General features: G+C 40.0%; 1 pseudogene; it reads right to left on the reverse strand.

Moving 5' to 3' along the window:
* Positions 1-6,653: 6,653 nt before the first annotated feature.
* LOC114631331 lies at positions 6,654-7,130 on the reverse strand (annotated as a pseudogene).
* Positions 7,131-11,430: the final 4,300 nt, after the last annotated feature.

Genomic DNA, 11,430 nt, shown 5'->3' on the forward strand with positions numbered 1-11,430 from the left:
ACACAGCAAGCTGATAGCCAGTATCAAATTAAATAAAGAGAAACTTAAAGCAATTCCACTAAAATCAGGAGCAAGACTAGGCTGTCCACATTCTCTTATCTCTTCTATATAACACTTGAAGTTCAGAGCTATAGCTAGGGTAATACTTTAGCTAGAGCAGTAAGACAGCAAAAAGAGATCAGGAGATACAAAATGGAAAGGAAAAAGGCTTGCTATTCACAGGTGATATGATAGTATACATAAATGACCCCCAAAATTCTACCAGAAAACTCCTACAGTTGATAAACATCTTCAGCAATGTGGCAGGATACAAAATTAACTAAAAAAAATCAGTAGCCCTCCTATATACAAATAATAAATGGACTGATAAAGAAATTAGGGAAACAACACCTTTCACAGTAGCCACAAACAATATAAAATATCTTGGCATAACACTAACCAAGCAAGTGAAAGACTTCTATGACAAGAACTTGAAATTTTTGAAGAAAGAGATTGAAGAAGACCTCAGAAGATGGAGAGATGTCTCGTGCTCATGGATCAGGAGAATCAACATAGTGAAAATGGCCATCTTACCAAAAGCACTCTACAGATTCAACACAATTCCCATCAAAAAGTCTAACGCATTCTGGTCTCAAAACAAACAGACAAAAAATCAAAACATAAAACAAAAAAAAACCCACTTCATTTGGAAAAACAAAAACCCAGAATACCTAAAACAGTCCTGTACAATAAAAGAACTTCTGGGGGTCTCAGCATCACAAACTTCAAGCTGTACTACAGAGTAATAACAATAAAAACTGCATGGTATTGGAAATAGGTTGATCAATGGAATCAAATTGAAGAACCAGAAGTAAATCCACACACCTATGAATACTTGATCTTTTGACAAAGAAGTCAACAGAAAAAAAAGAAAGTATCTTCAACAAATTGTGTTTGTCTAACTGGATGTCTGCATGTACAATAATGCAAATAGAAACATTCCTATCACCCTGCACAAAACTCAAGTACAAGAGGACCAAAAACCTCAACATAAAACCAGATACACCAAACATGATAGAAGGGAGGTCAAGAATAGCTTTCAATGCATTGGTACAGGGGGCAGCACTAAGATCAAAACTGATAAATGGGACCTCCTGAAACATAAAAGCTTCTGTAAGGCAAAGGACACTGTCAAAAGGACAAGACAAAGATTTTCACCAAATCCATAGCTGACAGAGAGATGACATCCAAAATATATAAAGAACTCAAGAAATTATACATCACCAAACCAAATAACCCAATTTTAAAAATGAGGTACAGCTCTAAAAAGAGAATTCTCATCAGAGGAAGCACTTAAAGAAATATTCAACATCCTTAGTCAGGGAAATGCAAATCAAAACTACTCTGAGATTTCATTTTATACCAGTCAGAATGGCTAAGATCAAAGCTACAATATTGTCAAGGATGTGCACATGGGGAACATTTCTCCATTGTTGGTGGGAATACAACATTGTACAACCACTTTGGAAATCAATTTGGTAGTTTCTCAGAAAACTGGGAATAGATCTACCTCAGTACCACTCCAAGCATATACTCAAGAGAAGTTCTGTCATACCACAAGACAGTTGTTTAATTATGTTCAGGGCAGCCTTATTCATAATACCCAGAAACTAAAAACAAACTAGATGTCCCTCAACTGAAGAATGTACATTTATACAATGGAGTATTACTCACCCATTAAAAACAAATATATCATGAAATTTTCAGGCAAATGGATGGAACTAGAAAAGATCATTGTAAATGAAGCAACCCAGACCTAGAAAGACAAACCTGGTATGTACTCACTTATATATGGTCATTAATCGTAAAGCACAGGATAACCATGCTACAAACCATAGATCCACCCCCACCCCACAAAAGCTAAATAACAAAGAAGGCTTAAAGGGAGACACTTGAATCTCATTGTGATGTCTAATTCCTGATTAGATATTAGGGATGGAGGGAGGGAGGTTACTGGTTCAGGAGTGGGTGGGGATGGAAATAGGAGGGTTAAAATGTGAGGAGGTAGGAGGCTGAGAGTGCTGGAGAAGGCAACTGGATTGGCGGTGGGGATTTCTGGTAAGAGCTGGAAACCTAGGACAAAGGAAACTTCCAGGAATCTGTGAGGGTGACCCTAGCTAAGACTCCTAATACTGGGGGATACAGAGCCTGAACTAGCCATCTCCTTTAACCAAGGAAGTCTGGAGAGATGGGAATACCAACTCAGCCACAAAACCTTAGACCCACAATTTGTCCTACCTACAAGATGCACAGGTGTAAAAGATGGAGTGGAACTTGAGGGAAGGGCTAATCAATGACTGGCCCATCTTGAGACCATGCCATGAGAGGGGTCCTACTCCTGACACCATCAATGACATTATGCTATACTTGCAGACAGGATCCTAGCATAACTGCCATCAGAGAGGGTTCACCCAGTAGCTGATGGAAACTGATGCAGAGATCCACAGCTAAACATTAAGTAAAACTTGGGGAATCCTGTGGAAGAAAAGGAGGAAGGATTGAAGGAGCCTGAGGGCTCAAGGACACCACAAGAAACCCTGTAGAATCAACTAACCTGGGTCCATAGGTGCGTGTAGAGACTAAACTACCAACCAGAAAGCATACATGGGCTGGATCTAGGACCTCTGCTTGTATGTAACAGTTGTGCAGTTGGGTCTTAATGTTGGACTCCTAAAGTGAGAGCAGACTGCATTGCCTGCCTTTGGACCTCTTTCCCTAGCTAGGCTGCCTTGTCTAGCCTCAGTAGAAGATGTGCCTAATCTTACTTGATATCCTTGATACTGGTTGATATCCATAGGAGACCTGCCCTTTTCTGAGAAGAGGAGGATGGGTGAATGGGGGAGAGTGAGGTGAGAGGGAAGTATTGGGTGGGGGAGAGGAGGAAAGGGAAGCTTCGATTAGGATGGAAAGTAAATAACTTAATTAATAAAAAAGAAAAGAACCTCAAATTAATTTTAATTTGCATTTTCTTGGTGTCTAATGTGTGGTTTGAATTAGAAATGTCCTCCATAGGCTTATGTATTTGAACACTTGGTACCCAGCTGGTGGCACTGTATAGGTAGGTAATGGAATGGTTAATAAGTCTAGTCTTGCTCATGAAAGCACTTCACTGGAGATGGCCCTTAAGAGTCTATAGCCTCACCCATTTCCTGCCTGGTCTGTTTCCTATGTACAGCTGAGACAGTGTCTCTTTGCTCTGTGCTCCTGGTATCATGCCTACCAGTTGCCATGCTGTCCCACTATGGATTTTATATCCCTCTGAAACCATACACAAAATAAAATGTCTTTCTAAGTTGCTTTTCAATTTAGTATTTTTATCATACAACTGAAAAGTAATAAATAAACATAATGATGTTGAACACTTTAGAAAGGTTTGTTAGCCATCTGAGAAAAATCTGTTCAGTGTTGGTTGCCTTATATATGCTCAGTCTTTGTTGTTGTTGTGTTTTGTTTTTTGTTTTGTTTTTTTAGTTCTTAGTATGTTCTAGATGCCTGTATCAAAGGCATCACAGGCAAAGGTGTTCTTCCTTTCTTTAGACTGCCTCTTCTCTTAATAATTTCCTTAAAGAAGTTTTAATTTCATGCTCTTCCACTTGTCGTTTATAGACTTTTTGTCCCCTGGGTGATCAAAATCCTTTACAGAATGTCTTTACTTATGCCCATATCTTTTTTTTCACTTTTCTTTTTTTTTTTATTTTTTATTGGTTGTTTCATTTACATTTCATATGTTATCCCCTTACCCCATTGCCCCCCCTGCCCAGGAACCCCCATCCCATCACCCCTCCTCCTGCTTCTCTGCAGATGTGCCCCCTACCTACCCCCTCACTCCCACCTCCCCACCCTCAAATTCCCACCCACTGGGGCGTCCAGCCTTCATGAGACCAAGGATCTCTCTTCTCCCACCAATGCCCAACAGGGCCGTCCCTTACATATACAGCTGGAGCCATGGATCCCTCCCTAAGTGCTCCCAGGCTGGTGGTTTAGACCCTGTGAACTCTGGTTGCTTGGTATTGTTGCTCTACTCATGGGGCCACAAACCCTTTCAGCTCCTACAGTCTTCACTCTAACTCCTCCATTGTGAACCCCATGATCAGTTCAGTGGTTAGCTGTGAGCATCTGCCTCTGAATATGTCAGACTCTTGCAGACCTCTAAGGAGACAGCTATATCAGGCTTTTGTCAGCATGAACATCCTGACTTCCACATCAGCATCTACCTTTGGTGACTGCACATGGGATAGATACCCAGGTGGAATGGTCTCCAGACAGACCCTCCTTCAGTTTCTGTCCCTCACTTTGTCTCCATATTTGCTCCCTAGAGTATTTTGTTACTCCTTCTAAGAAGGACTGAAGCACCCCCACTTCGTCTTCCTTCTTCATGAGCTTCATGTGATCTGTGAATTGAATCTCTGGTATTTCAAGGTTCTGGACTAATATTCAGTATTCAGTGAGTGAATACCATGTGTGTTCTTTTGTGATTGGCTTACCTCACTCAGGATGATATTTTCTAGTTTGATCCATTTACCTAAGAATTTCTCGAATTCGGACTGGAGAGATGGCTCAGCTGTTAAGAGCACTGACTGCTCTTCCAGAGATCCCGAGTTCAAATCTCAGCAACCACATGGTGGCTCACAACCATCCATAGTGAGATTGGATGCCCTCTTCTGGTGTGTCTGAAGACAGCTACAGTGTACTCATAATAAAATAAATAAATAAATCTTTAAAAAAAAGAATTTCTCAAATTCATTGTTTTTAATAGCTGAGTAATGCTCCATTGTGTAAATGTACCACATTTTTTGTATCCATTCCTCTGTTGAAGGACATCTGGGTTCTTTCCAGCTCCTGGCTATTATCAATATGACTGCTATGAACATAGTGGAGCATGTGTCCTTGTTATATGTTCGAGCATCTTCTGGGCATATGCCCAGGAGTGGTATAGCTGGATCCTCAGGTAATGCTATGTCCAATTTTCTGAGGAACCACCAGACTGATTTCCAAAGTGGTTGCACCATCTTGCAGTCCCACCAACAATGGAGGAGTGTTCCTCTTTCTCCACACCCTGGCCAGCATCTACTATCACCTGAGTTTTTAATCTTAGCCATTCTGACTGGTGTGAGATGGAATCTCAGGGTTGCTTTGATTTTCATTTCCCTGACGACTAAGGATGCTGAACGTTTCTTTAGGTGCTTCTCGTTATGCCCATATCTTAAAGTATACCCCTAGGTTTTTTTCTCTAGCAGAGTTTCCAGTGTTATGTTGAAGACATTGATCCATTTTGAGTTGATTTTTGTGCCCTAGGGTGGTAGGAGAATTGAGCTAATAAATGAGACAGACTAAAATCTCATGCAAGTGCCCACTTTATTCTCAGCCTTAGGGAATGTATACTCTGAGGTTGAGACAGCCCCCTTAGTAAAGTTGCCATAGTTCAAGCTCAATGTATGCATTCAAAAGGACAAGTAACACACTACAAAACTGTGTTTTTCCACAAAGGCATATTAAGGATAGATTAAACTGTAAACATTTAATAGAATAACAACAGCAAGCAATAATGAAGAATCTGAAGTAAACTCACTCCTATCCGCTACACCTGGATAGGGCACAACAAATGGTTCAATAACAATTCTGTGTTTTGAAGAAACTGAGGTCACAAAACTCTTTTGTCTTGTTTTCTTGGAGTGTTCCCAAATGCACTTGGAATTCTACACACAACTCCATTCTTGGTCAGTGTTGTTGGAGATTGATTCTAAAGCTTTGATTCAATTGGGAATCTGTGTGTCCAAATGCTAAAGGTCCTTATCCCCAATTGGTTTTTGATTGAGCAATAAAGATGCCAGCAGCCGATGGCTGGGCAAAGAGAGACAGGGTGGATGCTTAAAGTTGTGTGGGCTAGGAAGCAGGTAGGAGGAAAAAGGAATTGCTGTGACTCAAGGGAGGGATATGGATGGACATAGGATCTGCAGGAGATAAAAACCAAGCAGCCATGTGAGATTTCGGGTAAGTGGCCACTGTCGATTTCCCAGATTGGGCCTAGGGTAGCAGGTAGAGGATTAGAAGTGCCCAGCCATTGAGCTAGATGGCATATTAAAAATAAACGTGTGTGTGTGTGTCTGTGTGTGTGTGTCTGTGTGTGTGTGTCTGTGTGTGTGTCTGTGTGTCTTTCACTTGTGGATTCCCTGGGCAGGAGACTGTAAGCACAACCCACAGGGAGCACAAAGCAGTGTAGTACAAATTCACTGCAACAAGTGTCCAACAGATGGAAGGAAAAGATCTACTCCCATCTGTCTGCAGGTAAATAGCCCACATTTCCCACTCCATTGCTAAAGAAGCTATCTTTTCTAGAATGCATATTTTAGGCATGTTCATCAAAAATTATGTGGCTACTGTTGTGTGGGTCTATATCTTTGTTTTTTATTTTATTCTATCAATATGCCTGTTTTTGTGCCGAGATTATGCAGTTATTATGTCTCTATGGTAACATGAAATTAGGTATGGTGATATTTCCACTAGTATTCTTTTGGCTCAGGATTTATTTGACTATCTGGATTTTTTTGTGCTTCTATGTGAACTTAAGATTACCCATTGTAAAACATTTGTTTTTATGAATGAGACAATTTGTTCTAATGTGTCTTGTTGGTAGCTACTTCCTGTCCAGTGATCCTGTTCAGTTCTCTCTGTCTCTGAAGTGTTAGCTTAGAGCCCCTATCTTGGACCTTTTCCACCATTTTCAGCCCCTCCTGGGCTTGGAGAACCTTGTGAGCCACACTCTTGGAGCCTCTGCTGCAGTGGCTGGGTGTAACACTATTTCTCTACCATACTCCATAGATTTTGGTCACAGAGCCGACTCCTACACCACCACAGAGGTACAGTAGCTTTTCTGTGGAAGCAGCTCCTAGGTAGAACCAGTTCCCATCATAAAGGGCAAGCTCTTTATCTTTGACCAGCTTGATTGTTCACCCATTCAGAGACTTTCAGCTTCCCAACGTTTTGAGGAAGGCTGCCAGAGCTCTGAAAAACTCCTGCTGGTCAATGACTTTTACAGTAACTAGAGCATCTTGAAGCTTCCATGCTGCCAGCCAGGGGAAAGGAAAAAACATTTTTTTCTATAACACTGAAAGTTTGAGTGCATTATGTCAATCAATAGATTGTCTTTCTTAGGAGAGGTTTTTTGTGTTTTTGTTTTTTCCTACAATTCCTGAACATGGGAAGTCTTTCTGTTTTCTAGGTTTGTTTGTTTGTTTGTTTGTTTGTTTTTAATTCTTCATTGTTTTAAAATTTTCATTATAGTGGTCATTTCATCTTCTTTGTTTACTTATTATAAGGTAAATTTGGGGCTAGTATGAGGGAATCACTTCCCTGACTTCTTTCTCAATATATTTGTCATTATTATGCAGGAAGGCTAAAGTTTTTGTACATTTATGTTTATATCCTGACACACTGTTGGAAGTGTTTATCAGTTTTAGTAATTTTTATGTTAAGTGTGATGTTTTCTTATATGTAAAATATTCTCAAAATTACATGGGAATTTACATGTCTGCATGTCAGCCGCTGAGGATTCCTGCCCCCAGTTGTCTTTGATTAGTAAATAAAGTTGCCAGTAGCCAATGTTGTTCATTTGTTTATTTTACTTTGTATGGTTTTTATTTTCTTGGTTTTTTAAGTCAGGGCTTTTCTGTGTTGCCCTGGTTGTCCTGGAACTTGTTCTATAGACCAGGCTGGCCTTGAACTCAGAGATCCACCAACTTCTGCCTCCTGAGTGCTGGAATTAAAGGCATGCTCCACCACCACAAGGTAGAAACAAATGTTTTTAAGACAAGACACTGATTTGCTGAATATCATGGTGTCTACCATCATGACTTACTTTCCATTTTTTATTTTATTAATTTAGGTCTTCTCTCTCTTTTAATCTAGCTAAGAGTTTCCACTCTGTATTTTCAATGAACCAAGTTTTTGCTTTATTGATTTTTTTGTGTATCTTGTGTTTCCAGTTCATTGATTTCTACTAGTCTTAATAATTTCTATCTATTGATTTAAGTTTGGCATATTTTCCTACCAGAGAGTTACAGTGTGTCCTTAAGATATTTCTTTGAGATCTCTCCAATTCTGTGTGTTGTGTCAGGTGTGAGTGCATGAGTCAATAGGCACCCACGGAGAAGAAGAACAGAGAGAACTTAGGGTACTTTTAAAAAAAATCACTTCACCTTATTCCCTTGAGACAAGTTTCTTCACTGAAACATAAGTTCACTCTTTAGGCTAGACTGGATGGGTAGTAAGCTCTCAGGATCTGTTTATATCTGTGTTCCCCATTTCCATGCTGAGTTTACAGGTACCCACAGCCATGCCCACCGTTTTATGTGGAGCTTGGTATTTGACTGAAGTTGTCCTTAAAGCTTCAGACACTCTTCCTAGGTCTGCTTTCACCATCTCTCATAGGATTCTGCATGTTGAATTTTAGGTTTCCATTCAATTCCAGGATTTTTTTTCCTCTTTTTTTATTTACTGGAAATATTTGGTTCCTTTTAATCAGCTATTGACGATATAATAAAATAATTTCAAGTGATATCTAATTTAAACATTTAATGGTTCACGGAAGGATAATCTCAGTACAGCGTAAAGCCTAAATGTCAGATGATACCTCTTTGCTTTTTCAAGAAAGAAGGGATGAAGGCATGATCAAAATTATGGCTGTCAATTTGGACTCATGTGAGTTACTTATGGGTCATTTTGTAGGTATACTGGCAGGCAAACTGTTGGAAGCAAACCCACTGTTCTTGGAAAGAACAGTATGCTTAAAAAAGAAAAATAAAAGATACACACATGAACTCATATCTGAAAACAAAGAAATATATCCACCAAATATCACAACAGATTTTTATTTAAATAATTATTTTCTAATATTAAGATTGTTATTGTAGGGAAACATCTCTTCTTTTTGAACACTCACTTCAATGTCCACTGTATTACATCTATCACAGAAAGCACTAAGTTCTGTGTTCTATACAAATTAAAAGTCCCATGAACACACTCCCCCCCCAAACCCACCAAAGCTCAATTTTGCAATGGTCTCAGCAGAAAAAAACGCAATTCACAATTTAAACAGATTTCTTTCTTTTTCTTTTCTTTCTTTTTTTTTAGTTTTTATTCCTTTATGGAGAGCATGCTGGTCTATATATCTTAAAAATTACATCAGATACAGTTGTCTTAATAAATCAATTGTACTATCTAAATATATATTGGATCTTTAACAATATTTGATTTCTATTCAATTGGAATAATATATTGGCTTTTTGGAAAATGTGAACAATTAAAAGAAAATGCAAAGACTTACAAAGAGACAGCATTGAGAAATACAAAAGAAAGCGTTCTTGGGCTGACTGCTATACAATGTCTAATCTATAGTTTACAGAAAGTATCTAATTTTATAAATTTTCTTTCTCAAATCGTAATTAATTCACACAGGGGTTATAAACACAGAAAGGCAGGATGTGGGGAAGGGAATGACACTGGAGTGTGGGTGCTCAGGAGGAATACAGATATCTTCAGAACCGGGTATCGGCTGGGTGAAGGTTCAGGGGACAAGTCACTATGACTCTGCCTATGACTCACTTGTCCTTATCTAAGTTGGTATTGTCTGCCAAGGCTACCTATTTACAAGGTCTATGACTACTCAGGCTTATAAAATTCCACAAAAGCTGCCTGTTGACATTGGCTTATAGCCATCTGTTTCAATGCTTTTCCACTGAGACCCAAGACTTGGTGTTAGTATACATGCATTACAGGCCTATTGCTGATTTTAGGCCTATGTCTGATTTTAGGCCTGCAGTGTGTAAGCAGGGCTGCCCCTGACATCTCCTTCCTTCTCTAAGTATAGAAGGACTGTGGCAATTCTAAACTTGCGAAGGCGGGGATAGAGGTCTGACCTCCAGTATTTGAAGGGGACCTCATAATGGCTCCCGTCCCCCTGTCATTATCCAGTGAGGCATGAGGGCCATACCCGTCCCGATGTCTTTTTCCTGGAGAGGGGATACTTTTGACATCAACCCCTATGAAGTCAGGCTTGTCCCTCAGGGAACCCAGATAGATATTTTTATCTTTTATTTATATTCCCTTGCAGTGCTTAAGCAAGCCTAAGCAAGAATTCAGATCTCCTGTCAGAGGGGGTTCTGGGTGGCCCCTCTCTGCCTGGTCTAGGGGTGGAAGTACCCTCTTTTAGGTTGGGTGGAGATGAGTTTTGGGAACACCCTGTATAAAGTAACAACCTCATCTTGAGTCTCCTGGTCCTCCATAGCTAACTTATGATAATGTATCTGAGTAGGGTTTGCTACCAAATTATTTATCTGTTGTATCACAGAGTTAGTCCACCTATTTGAGGGCCAGGGACCAGCAGAAAAAAGCAAAAAGTACCCAAATAATGGTCCCAAGATGGAAGGAAATAGGGTTGACAACCTTGGAGAGGCTGCAAACCAATTCTTGTACCAGCATTCATCTGTCTCTTTCTCTCTCTGATTTTTCTTAGGGCCTTCACTACCTATTTCGTGCTCTCTTTAACCCTCCTTGTCTTGTCTATGTAAAGGCAACCTTCTTCTTTGAGGGTTGTACACAGTCAAGAGCTGTATAGAGCCTTTTCTATTGTACTAGAGTAAATCAAGTCCAATAAGGATCTTTGCGATTTTAGGAGGTCTCTTCAGACATCGAAACGAGGGATTTCTTCAGATTAGTGATGTCAATCTCTAGCTGTTTGATGTTCTTGTCAGTGGCTCTTCAAAGGTCTGAGTAGTATAAGTTCGGAGGCCAGCATCTGGATTAGAACTTCTAACAGCAGACATCATGGGTGACTCATTTTTACCTGGAAAGGAAAAAGAAGGGGATTCTCAGGGAGATTTCTCTTCCCTGGGTGTAAATTGTTATTCATCATATTTATGGTTGGGCCTGGCTTTGTTGGGGTATCTATTTTTTTTCATTAATCGATTATTTTTGGTAGCCGGTTAGCTGTGCCTTCTGTGGTATCGGACAGGCATATCAGTCCTCGGCCCCATAAGGAACTGGGTCTGGGCCATTCCCTTTAAGGGTAAGAGGGTCCTTCCCCATATCTGTGGCAAAGTTTTGTTGGTCTTGGTGGTGCCAGAGGCAGTCAGCAGCAGATTTGCCATGAGCTTTCAGCTTTAGAGAGATAAAAGTGAACAAAGCATGATGGAGAGTATTTCAGGGGGACTCCTGAGGGGGTACCGTTCCCCCTCTTTTGTTTTTAAAGCCAATTTTTCAGAGTTCTTGTAAAATCAGGGCAGAAGCGCCAACAGTCGCTCCTTCCACACTCAGAGAGTCATGAAGACCCTATTTAAGGATATATAAATCTATATTAATAATCTTTTGTCAAAGGACTGTTATAGCACCGCTGAC

This window comes from Grammomys surdaster, unplaced genomic scaffold (assembly GCF_004785775.1).
Source record: "Grammomys surdaster isolate TR1022 unplaced genomic scaffold, NIH_TR_1.0 358, whole genome shotgun sequence".
NCBI classification, from domain to species: domain Eukaryota; kingdom Metazoa; phylum Chordata; class Mammalia; order Rodentia; family Muridae; genus Grammomys; species Grammomys surdaster.